A 13,234-nucleotide genomic window follows, 5' to 3' on the forward strand; every position below is an offset into this window, starting at 1 on the left:
AAAAAAAGCTTGTGATGTTAAAAAAAAAAAGACTCATAAAACAAGTTTTTGTAAGGTGATATTGTAGGGGAAAAAAAAACCCACATTCACACACATAGAAAGCTCAGTGCCCTAAGTAAAGCACTTTAATTTAGTATAAATTATACTTTAATTTAGTATAATTATATTAGTAAAATTACACTTCACAGCGAGGACTTTCTTCCCTAAACACAGGAAAACATAAGGATACATAAAAATGCTTCATACATCTTTATGAATACTTAGGATCAGAAAACAAATCTTCCTTAATACTTAGAATTTATTACATGGCTAAAAGGTAAGCAATAATGCCATCCTGTGTTATACGAAGCCATAGAAACCTTTTGTGATGGCAGTGGTGATTAATTCTATTTGAACATCAGCCATGAAACTTTTTTAAGTTAAGAATTGTTTTAGTATTTTTAAAAAAAATATTTTTGTTTAGTTTGTTGTTGGACACAATACCTTTATTTAGTTACTTTTACATGGTGCTGAGAATTGAACCCAGGGCCTTGCACATGCTAGGCGAGAGCACTACCGCTGAGCCACAACCCCAGCTGTTTCATTTCTACAGTTCATTAAAATGTCTCTTTATTTAATTAAGTATTAATGACAAAATTTGTTCTGCCTGATTTTCTCCCTGATTACCTGTCCCTTTCAGTCAATATTCCTAGCCCAATTTTAATGTTTGGTAAGTGTAACAATACTCTAGATCTTTATTTTAAAAATGCATTCATGTTCTTTTCCTCCAAGACAGGTTTTATTTGTGTAGCATGCATTACAAAGGCTACACTTTGGTGCAATGTTAAAAATATAAAAGTCTGGGGCTAAAATCTAAACTTCTAACTAATCATATGAACCCTGGGAATATCAATTGAAATCACAAATTGAAGTTTTATAATAACATTCTTAAAGTACTTAAATAAATATGTAATGTTCTTGAACATAAGTATTACAATAATAGTGTGTTTCAAAAGTTCCCAAGTGGAGAGTTATTTTCTGCCGCAGCTTTTAGCAATTAAAAGCATAACATATTTAAAGTCTTTAGCTCATAATATTGCCTCAAATGTTATACAGTTTAAAACTACCTTTCAAAAGTAATAGCATAAAACTATAATGAATATGCTATCAGTAAAAAACAAAGAGAATCAATGCTATCTATCTGCAATGTTGGTAGCCTTCCTCAGCCACATGAGCCTTAGAGTAAGTCAGCAGCTCCTCTAATGAACCAGTCTGTGCTTCTTTCCAACAATTGGGCCAATTTGATCCCTATTTAAAGAAGGTGGAATAGCCTCTATTTATCAAGCTTTCTTTCCCCAACTCTTCCATCCTTGATCAAGTAGACAGTATTCCAACAACTCTAACTCATTTGATAAGCACAACAGCTGCCTGCCAACACCAGAGTTGGTATTAGTTCTTATCTGAGGCTTCAGAATGCCCAAATAACACAACACTAGGTCAAATGGCTTGAAATTCAGTTTCAAACTAAAAATCTCAGCACTTTTTTACTAGAATTCAGTATCCAAACTCTCCCTAGAATTCATTCTCTCCCTAGAATTCTAACTAAAATGCCAGTGGCAAGGGTTTTTTAAAATAGTCTCTAGGTAATTCTCTGTGTTTGCTTCAGCAGAAAACTAATCTGCCTAACAATAAACAAGTCTCAGGATTTAAATATTCAGCTACACTGCTGGGAGTCAAGAGGGGAGTCTATCTAGAAAGAGCAAGAAAAAAAAACTTGGAAGGATGATCCAGCAGGAAATATCTTCAGGACATCTTTTAAAATTATTACTATTATCTTTAAAGCCAAGTCAAACAATAACTCAGACCCTTCATGATATTTTATATCTGAAAGCTATTCTCCTAAAAGTGAAAAATTTAAGCAGCATACAAATTAACTAGACTGAAACATTTAGGTTGATCTTACTTTAATCCTTTATCCCAGGATCTCATCCAACAGCTCTGTATTTCAAAGCACTGGCATATTTATTTGGCTGGCATGATCTATGACCACTTCCTTTCTATCAAGGAACACAATTTTTCTTTTTTTTTTCTTTTAAGAGAGAGAGAGAATTTTTTAATATTTATTTTTTTTAGTTTTTGGCAGACACAACATCTTTACTTGTATGTGGTGCTGAGGATCGAACCCAGCGCCGCACGCATGCCCTGCGAGTGCGCTACCGCTTGAGCCACATCCCCAGCCCACAATTTTTCTCTTTTGATGCTCAAAGAATTCACAAAGTATGAACCTGGGCCTATATAGACTTTGAGGTGGAAATATTAACAAGGAGCTAAAAAGCATTCAATACTTTGTATCTTACTAGGCATTTATTTTTTAAAAAAGGATAAGAATGTCTACAATTAATAAACAGTTTCTTTGGTTCCATTGGTGAGTCTTTCAGATCAATTGTTGATATAGGTAGGTTATATAGCCAGGGAAGCTCAATCCGTGCAGGCTAAACACACTGAGAGTGCTGTGGTACATCTGGACTGGGTGGGACATGGGTGAGAAACGCAATGCATTTGGCTTAAGCTGTTCATTCACTTAAACACATAACATAAAAATATATCTCTTTTTCTATTTTTCAAAAGTTGGTGTAATTAATGGCGGTTCCAAACTCTTTTGAGGGGAGAGGTAGGGACAGAAGCTAGAAGACAGGCTGGAGAGTATTCATTGAAAGAGTGTGTATGATACATTCCAGGTCTTCTGAGACTCCCTCTGACAATCTCTTATGGTCCTAGAGGGTTTGGGCAGTTGGCATTCTAATTCCATTTCCATTTTCCACCCTAATCCAAACATATATCCATGAGAATTCCCAGCACAATTCCATGATTCAGGCTTAAAAGGGTCTGAGTTAGGCAGCATCTCCTGGAAGAGGTCAATAACAAACTCTCTGTCCCCTCCAGTCCTTGGGTTCCTGGCAACTGCCCCTTAACTATCTGTGTTGCAGTTAGAAAATAATTTTTCGTTTCCTTTTGCACTATAAATGAGGAATATACATGAGGATATGCCATCATGTTATCCCAGAGAAATACCCTATATAAACAATAGCTTTCAAAATTCACATCAAAACAAACTCAATGTCAAGGAATAGAAAATATTTCACTTGATCAACCTATGTATAGTAACTAAGTTCCTATTCAAAATTTTGTAACCTAACATTACCTTGTTGGGAAAATGGTCTAACTCTTTATTTGGGGGCAAATCTAATGATATTCATTATCTTCCTTATTATAAAGACAATAATAGTTAACCAGTATGTGGTGTGGTGAGTATTCAAATATGCCTGGAAAGAAGGCACTAACCTTATAAGAATACTGATATTGTTATTAGAAAATTTGTAGCTATGGTGATAAACCTAACAAGCATAAACCTATATTCAGATTCTTTCATGGTTTGAAACCAAATGTTTAAATTTATGAACTATGATAAGCATTTCTTTTCTATTTATATACAGCTTGGGCCATATGCCACAATACCTAATTTAGTAAACATTTCAAGACACATATTATTTTATGTTTGTCACACATAAAATTAAAAAGGAAAATTTTAAATGCTTTAAAATTTTAATACCCAAGAGCTCAATGATTGCCTGTCATCAATTTACTTTCACAATACCATAAAATTCACTTATATCATCTAATATAAAATATTAGAACTATACAAATAGAAAAGTATCTGCCTTAATTTGAGAATATTTGTCCCTTTTAATTCAAATCTTTTCCAGCCTAACTCGTGGAATGAGACCTGGAAGAAGAGCCAGACATGAAAGGAAGTGTGTTCCAGGGCCAAGAAGAAAGGCCCCGAGAGAGAAAAACCTGGTGTATTTTAGAAACTGGAAAGAAGGTCATTGTGGTCAGAGCCTACTGAAAGTGAGGAAAAGGAGCAGAAAATGGGGCTTCAGAGATAGGTGAACAGCCAGCTCATGGATGGCATTGTGAGTCTGAAGGAGGGGCATGATGAGATCTGTGTGTACTGATTTACCAACAGTACCCAATCCTTATTTCTGTTCACCAGAGTCAGAGTCTCAAAGGCAGAAACCATCTCTTATTTTTTGTGCATCTTGTTTAGCCTCCAAACCCAAAGTATTATGCAAGGTACTCCGTAAAGTATTTCCTAATCAAGATGAAAGATGGGGTGAGTGTAATTCTTTGCAGGAATAGTAGGAAAGCTTAATATAGGAGATGCAATTGTAGAGATGGAGGAGCATTACAGCTTGTGATATGGCTGTGGAGGGGAAGTAAAGATGTTCTAATAAAAATAACATGGGATATGGGGAAACAAGAGTTGGGGGAGGAAAGATAGAATCTATATAAAAAAAACTTTTGCTCTGTGTGGAAGAAAGCTAAATCAAGATATAATTAAGACATACTTCTTTCCTCTAAAATGGAAAAAAAGTTCTTAAATTATCTTCTCCTATAGTGTGATCTGGAAAGTCCTCCAACAGTAGCACTGTTGGGAGGTGGGTGGAAATGTTAAGAGGTGGGGCCTAACTGGAAGAGGTGGGTCACTAAAAACTTGTCCTTGAAGGATATATCTTGTTCCTGGCTCTTCCTCCTCTCCTGTCTCTGTGGTTAATGGGCTGCATGAGGTGAAAAGCTTTGATCTGGTGCTCCCAAGGGGCATGACATTCTGCCTCACCACAAGCCCACAGCAATAAGGTCAAACAATTATGAGCTGAAACCTGTGAACTGTGAGCCAAAATAATTTTTTCCTCCTTTAGGCTGACTTTCTCAGGTATTTTTTCATATTAACAGAAAACTGAATAACACATCTTACAAACAAGTATGCTCTTGTTTTTTATGAGAATACAACAGATGCTACAGTGTTATGAATTCTTTAGGAAATAAGACTAAAAATGCCCATAAAGAAAAGTACTCAGTTACTATTAAAATGTTAAGACGTGATACCAGATTAAGAAAGAAATATCATGAAAAGTAGAATGAACATAGGTACTGGAGTCAGAAAATCCACAATTTGAATCCCAGTTTAGTCAGTGTGGGGTAAAACGTAAAATTCACGTTTCACCATCATGTGCTTCTTGACTTCTGGTCAAACTGGCAAGGCCTTGAATAACCTAAGCCCAAGTTTCACTCCCTACTCTGGTCCAGAAGAAAAGGAACCCTAGAAATAGTCATCTTTATCAAAGGGGTCAGAGGCAGTTGTTGCTTATCCTTGAGTAGTAGGTTTCAGTGCCTGCTTGAGGAATTATTCAAACAAGTCCATTATATCTATAAATTTATATACCTATAAAACCTGTCAGTCTCCCACAGCCCTTATTCACTCTGTTCCTAAGTGTAACTTTCATATGACCTGGTGAGTGTGGAGTCTTTCTCCCCTAGGGTATTGACTATATGTGACTTATAAACTCTTGTCCACCTCATTGGGTGCATTTGGCCATCTCTATGGCTATATGACAAGAATCATTCCCTGATCAACAGGGTAAAAAGCAAGGGATGAAAACAGCCACTTTTTGAATATGTAAATGAGACCTCAGCCAAATAAGTTTTATCTCTAGCCTTTTTATTCTGTAAACTAAGATTTAAAATATTCACCTTATAGATCATTGTATAAACATTGTGTTTACCAGTTACTATTGTGTGTATCATGTCTAACAGTACAATGTTATTCTCTTGATTAATTCTACCAATACCATCCTTATCCTATTACTTTCCCCTAATATCAGAACTGTTACTAGTTATTTAAAACCTCTAAAATTAAAATTGATAACAGAGTTTTAACAGTAGGTGGAGAGATAAGTGAAATTAACCGGATTTGATTTAAAAGCCATCTGGGTCATTTATTAGAAATAACTTAATTCTAGTCACCACAAAAACACTACAAGGAGAAGTTACATGAGTTTTGAACAAATAATATAAGTAGACATGAAATCAAAGCTACTTTCAAGATATTAAACATTTGGTTGAACAGTACCTTTGATTTCATGAATCTGGTTATGCAGATGATGCATCAATTTATAGCAGTAAAAGTCTGTTCAATAGCTAACATGAAACAAAAAACTGGTTACTTCACAAAAATTGCATGGTATAAGCATAAAACCAGACATACAGACCAATGCTACCAAATAGAAGGCACAGATAAACCCACACATCTACAGTCATCTGATCCTTGACAAAGGTGCCAAAAATATACACCAGAGAAAAAATAGTGGTTTTTGTTTTTATTTTGGGTACTGGGAATTGAATTCAGGGGCACTCAGCCATTGAGCCACATCCCCAGCCCTATTTTGTATTTTGTATTTTTTTTTTTTTTTAAAGAAGGGTCTCACTGAGTTGCTTAGTGTCTCACTGAGTTGCTGAGGCTGGCTTTGAACTCATGATCCTCCTGTATGTCTCAGCCTCCAGAGCCACTGGGATTGCAATAAAGTTGTGCGCCAGCAAGCCAGGCAATTGTCTGTTTATTTATTTATTTAAACAGTGCTGGGAAAAGTGGTTATCCATATATAGAAAAATGAAACAAGACTCTTATCTCCCACTCTCCACAAAATAAACTGAAAATGGATCAAAGACTTAGGAATTAGACCAAGAGCTATACAACTCCTAGAAGAAAATGTAGGGTCAATACTCCAGCATATAGGCACAGGCCTCAGCTTTCTCAATAGGACCCCTAAATTTCAGGAATAATGTCTAGTTAATAAATAGAATGGCATAATATTTAAAAGCTTTTGCACAGCATAGGAAACAATTAGGAAAGTGAAGAGAACCCTCAGAATAGGGAGATAATATTTGCTATCTACTCTTCTGACAGCAGATTTATATCTAGAATATATTAAAAAAATCTAAAAAAATTATACCAAAAAATCAAATAACTTAATTAATAAATGGGCAAATGAATTAGACACTTCTTAAAAGAAGAAATACAAACTGTCAACAAATAAATAAAAATATGTTCAGCATCATTAGCAGTTAGGAAAATGCAAATCAAACTGCACTGAGATTTCATCTCATACCAGTCAGAATGGCAGTCACAGAATACAAATAATAGCCAGGCTTGGTGGTGCATGCCTGTAATCCTGGCAGTTTGGGAGGCTGAGGCAGGAGGATCACGAGTTCAAAGTCAGTCTCAACAATGGCAAGACACTATGCAACTCAGTGAGATCCTGTCTCTTAATAAAATACACAAAAAAGGCTGGAGATGTGTCTCCATCAGAGGTACTTAACACATCTCCATGGATGTGTTAAGTACCTCTGAGCTCAATCCCTGGTACAAAATACATACATACATACATACATACACACATACGTACATACATAAATACATACATAATGCTAGAAAGGATGTAGAGAAAAACAAACACCTTTACATTGTTGGTAGGACTGTAAATTAGTACAACCACTATGAAAAGAAATACAGAGTTCCTCCAATGACCAGGCATGGAACCACATGGCTATACCACCCCTTAGTATTTATCCTGAAGAATTAAAGTCATCATACTACAGTGATACACATATACCCAAGTTTACAGCAGCACAAGTCACCATAGCCAAACAATGGAATCAGCCTAGGTATCCATCAATGGATGAATGGTAAAGAAAATATGGTACATATATACACAATGGAGTTCTATTTAGCCAAAAACAAAAATGAAATTATGTCGTTTGCAGGAAAATGGATAAAACTAGAGACCATTAGGTTGAACAGACAAAGTTGATCTCAGAAGGTCTAGGGTCATGTTTTCTCTCATATGGAAGCTAAAGAAGAAAAAAGAAAAGAAAGGTGAGGGCAAATCTAATGAAAATTAAAGGAAGATCAGTAGGGGTGGGAGGCGGAAAGGAGGAGGTGCTGGGAAGTGATACTGGTCAAATTACATTGTTATATTGAGTGCATGTACAAAATGTGTAACAACAAATCTCCCCATCAGGCACCAATTAAAAAAAAGTGGAGAAAAATCAAATCATCATCATCATCAACAACTGGTTACTTCAGATAAAGATGGGGGGTAGCACTAAATAAATTTTTACTACAGGAAAATTTCCTTTTCTTTCACATCTTAACAGTAACCACTTATTAAAATGCATACTCTGGTTTATCAATGTTTCCTGAATTCAGTGGTATATTACTAAGTTTCTGTATTAATGTGTTTGGAGAAAAGGGAAATTACAAAATATATAATCTTATTAAGACTTATTGAAATTTAGTTTATGTACAATTATAATGCACCCCCCAAAAACCCTACAAAAAATGAGGAAAAGGAAAATATAGAACTATAAAAATGGTTAGGGGAAAGAGACTTATACAATTATAGCATAGATAGCCTTTTAGAACATTTTGGAGTGTCTTTTTTTTTGCGGGGGTGGGGGGGTGGGGGGACAGTGTTAGGGAACAAATTCAGGGTTTTGTGCAGGCTCAGCAAGTGATCTACCACTCAGTCCCCAACCCCTGGAGTATTTTTATTTATTTATTTATTGCTACTAAAAACTGTTTGACTTTAGACTTTGCTTTAGAGGCACTGGTACACAATTTTGTCATTTTTGTAGATTTTATTCTCTTCAGAATTTGACTTGATATTGAAATACTACTTATTTAAAAGTTTAAGAAAAACCATAATAAAGGTTATGCTACTCAGTATATGGATGCCATATTGAGATTAATGTACCTTTTAAACATAGTTCTTTGGCTATCACATTCAATAAAAATTTAAGCACTACCTTAATGTAGATTATTATAAACATGTAATAAAATTGTACAGGTATAAAGCTTATAATAAAAATAAACAGAATACTGACTGCTCATATGCCATAGTGAGTATTAGTTGGTTTCAAAAGCATTGACTTTTGCTTAAAAAACCAACAATACTGTGGTTAATCTATTAGCTTCAGATAGTGTATATTAGCTCTAGACTATTGGAAATCTTTATGTTTCTATGTCTAAATAAAACAGGTTTCACTATATATTACAAAAATACACATATAATATTGAGGATTTATTTTAAATAGAAATAAGAAAAGAAAAGGAAGTGTCCTTACAAACAGGGTAGTTGAACATTTTTCCACTCAGTTCATATGTATTCCTGTATTCTCGTTTAGAAAAAAAGTAAGACAGGATATGCTTTGGTTAATTAGCTTTTCTCAAGAGTTGTAAATTTACAAAAGAAGCTCAATGATGGCACAGATTTTTTCATTTACTCTCATTCTGTTAAATCTGTCTTTCCCTTGGGCTGAATAACTTGGGAGTATTAAACTAACCCCAAACTTGGCTTAGTGTTTAAAAAATACATATACAAAGATAATCTGTTTTTTAAATTCCTAATATCGTATGATATTTGTAATACTTCAATTAATACTCAGCTAATTATAGCCAATAGGATGCAAACAGCCTATATAAATTGACCTCAATTTATAGACATGCTCATGAGAACATGACTTTGGTACACTGTGTTGGAACAGAATCTGGCTTTCTTTAATTATTTGTTGAATGAAGAAACATCTGGCAAAACCATTTCTCTGAACAGTCAGATCTACTTTTGGCTTCCATTAACATCTTATCATATATGTACCTGTTAAAGGCACAAAAAACTGCAAGTTTGATGTTAAATACACTCAGTTGCAGGATAGTTAAGAATCTTTTTCTTACGATATAAAAAAATTATGATATCCTTATATAAGGACAGATCACAAATAAAATCTATTCATTTCATTATCAACTGCAAAAAATCAGTATCAGAAAACTAATCTGTGTGCTACCATTATGTGGAAATAAATCCATAATGTAAATTCACCTCTAAAGAGTTGGGAGGAAGGAGCTTTTAAATATTCTAAAGTAAGTTTTCATTGAATATGAAATACTTAATTTCAGAACTACTACTAAATTAGAAAAGAATAAGTACAAGCATCATTCTAAACTATTAAACTTTGTTGAAACAATAAAGGGAAATATAAACACTAAAATTGTGGAGAGATTTGTAGTAGTATGTTATCAACAAAGACATAATTCACATACCAATATATGCATTTATGAAATAAGTCTTCTAAATATTGAAAAACTAAAAATCATCTCACCTGATTTTAAATCCAAGTCTAATGCAATAATCATTTTTAGAAAAAAAATTAAACGTTTACACTATGTTATAATTTTTGGATTTTCCATTTATTTCACATTTTGCTATTCAACATATAGGATGTTCAAACAAACAGTAATTTGTACTTTATGGTATTTTTTAGACCACAATATTAAAGCATTAGCTAATTAATTAAAAAGGAACTATTGATTCCAAATTATGATAATCTGTTATTTTCCCCCTCTATTCATACCACTTTACAATTTGACACTGCTTGTGGTATAGTTACTATATTTGATAAAATACAGGGAATACTTTCAAGAAATTATGAAAAACTGATTTCTGACTATAACCGTAGAAGTTTTTAAAACTTTCAGAAGTTATATATTACCATGTGATAATAATTAGTAGGGTTTGCCTACATGCTTTTAAGTAAAATTATTAGACGGTTTTCTACGAGGTCTTTAAGGCAGCTTATTTATCAATCTTACCTCATAATCTTTTGATTACAATTTATGTGGACCAAGTTGGCCTCATTCTAAATGAAAATATTTTGAACTAATCTGAAACTCTATTGAATGAAGTTTTATTTTCAACCAGTATCATATAATCAATTACATTCTGCAAATGTCATCAAATATGATGATAAAGAAATCAAATTCAGGCTTGCTGGAATTAGTAATTCAAATGGAATTAATTGGGAAAAATGATATTTCTACATAGAGTGGTTAATAATACAAATGTTTCCAAATACTAGGAAATGTGTTTATATTTTTATTGTTACTGCAAAGCTCTATTTTGTATTTTAAAAAACTTTTTTAGTTATAGGTGAACACAATGCTTTTATTTTTATTTTATTTATGTGGTTCTGAGGATGGAACTCAGTGCCCCACCTGCTCTAGGTGAGCACTCTACCACTGAGCCACAACCCTAGCTCCTGTTTTGTATTTTTAAAAAAATTTAAAGATACATCAAATAATTATAAGTCTGTGAACATCATTATGTGACTTATAAGAGTGCTTTATTAAATTTATTATGTAACTTATGAAAAGGACAAAGAAGTTTACAGCTAATATTACCACAGCTTAAGAAGCATCAAAAAATCTTAAATCATTAAAATTTCTCCTTGGTAAGTATGACTTACTATACTTATCCCATTTCCCAAAAGCAACAAAAATTGGCAACTATATCATTCCTTTCTTTATTGGGGAAGGGGAGATTATACGGGGATTGAACTCAGAGGTGCTCTGCCACTGAGGTGCATTCCTAGCCCTTTTATTTATTATTATTATGTTGTTTTAAATTTGAGACAGGGTCTGGCCAAATAGCTTAGGCCTCCCTAAGTTTCTGAAGCTGGCCTTGAATTTGTGATCCTTCTGCCTTAGCCTCCTAAATGATTGGGATTATGAATATCCTCTGTCACAAAGCCCAGCTCAATCACATTCTTTCTTTATAAAATGGACAATCTTAAAGGAAAACAATATGAAAAAGTCAACTAAGTTTGGAAATTCGATTTCTGAAATCTGTTAAAGTTTGCTTTCTAATACCTTGCATATATATTAAGATTACAAACAAAACATTAACTACTTCTTATGAATTATTGTAGGAAGTTGTGGTGAGCCTTTTCTATTGGACTCAAAATAATGTGTCCTAACAGCATAAATCTTCAGTACACAGAACAGTGATTTTTAAAGAATGTTGCTCAAAATTATGCAAAAACCTCCTCTATGCCCCCTAGTTTTACTCAGGAGCAGGAAGTCTTTTAATGAGGAGGGCTTAGCTTCATATCCCTACAAAAAGAAGAGCTTAGCTTTTACATGTTCTAGAATCCTGGATAAAATTTTGTTTGACCAAAGAGTTCCATGGTTTAAAAAAATAATAACAAAAAAAAAAACAAAAAGAAGAAACAAAGACAAATAATAGTTAAACAATTTAAAAACTGATTACTTTCTTCTTTGTGCTGAGTCACATCTCCTGTGTTCTCTCATTCCCTATAGTTCAGATACCTGATTACAGTATAGAGTGTATGGAAGGCTGGGAATGGAAGATGAGAAAAGGTTGAGGAAAGAAAAAGGAAAGGTGGAAATGCTGTGAAACTCATCTTAAATTTTATAAGCTTACCCAAGCTGAATATGTACTGGCTCATAAATGATTGAGCAAGTTAATTTAGAAATATGACTTCAAATTAAGAGAAAACTGGTTTTCATAAGCAAATATAAGTGTCACTTCAACACTTGAAGGGCTCCTCAAATATATGTATGCACTTTTTGTCTCTGCTTATTAACTGAGTGGCAACAGTGACAGTAAAGACCCGAGTTTCTGGAAAACCAGGCAGAACACTGTCATTGTGTTTGTTCATATGCCCACTGCTGCTGATGGTAGTAATTAAAAAAAAAAATCCTATTGTTATATAGTACTCTTTTAAGGAGACTTAAAGAAAACCCAATTTCATTGAGGCAATAAAGAGTGGATAGTGTTCACAGATTGCTTTTACAATGCCTCACAAGTTCCTAAAAATATATTAAACTCTCTAATTAATTCACAGTACCATAATAAACATCCTTTTCCCAATGTTTATGCAATGGATTTAGTTTTTGGTCTTCCAACCCCAGAGTAAAGAGTGAAGCCAAGATCTTACATGTGCTACTCAAGAGTTCTGCCAATGTACTAATCCCAAACTCTGGATTTAATTCTTATAGGATGTAAAATGTTGGCTAACTATTGAAACATGTTTGAATACTTGGAATTCAGCTGTAAAACTTATTGGATGATTCATAGACTACATACCCAGGGATTTTTCTTCTTATTCTTAAAGATTAACTAGATTCTTTTTCAGACATAAAGGGATTTTTAAAAAGTTTTATTAAGCAGATATTTCTGTTCTTACACAAGAAAAAATGTATTCTTGTGGTAATTTATTTTTGATAGCAAAGGCAGATGAAGGAAAAATAGGAGCAATAATCTAGAAAAAAAGTACATCTTCCACTAAAATGGAAAAAGTGAATTTGACATCTCACGTGAGAATATAAAACAGGGATATAAAAGTTAAAATACTTATAATATTTCTTCATTAAGATAAAACAGAGACATGTCAAGATCTTCTTGGTCTCCACAACTCATCAATAATACCCATATGCTATATGCAACATAAAAAATTATAACATTAGCTTAATGAAAAGTCCCTAAGTAGAGTTCAAATA

At 33.6% G+C, this 13,234-nt stretch overlaps 1 protein-coding gene across 2 annotated transcripts in view; it reads right to left on the reverse strand.

The window, feature by feature from the left end:
* The window catches only part of LOC101971161 (ubiquitin-conjugating enzyme E2 E2), a 290,218-nt gene that overhangs the window by 121,433 nt on the left and 155,551 nt on the right, over window positions 1-13,234 (reverse strand). The gene's annotated exons all lie outside the window — the stretch shown is intronic.

Source organism: Ictidomys tridecemlineatus, chromosome 2 (genome assembly GCF_052094955.1).
Source record: "Ictidomys tridecemlineatus isolate mIctTri1 chromosome 2, mIctTri1.hap1, whole genome shotgun sequence".
Taxonomy (NCBI): Eukaryota; Metazoa; Chordata; class Mammalia; order Rodentia; family Sciuridae; genus Ictidomys; species Ictidomys tridecemlineatus.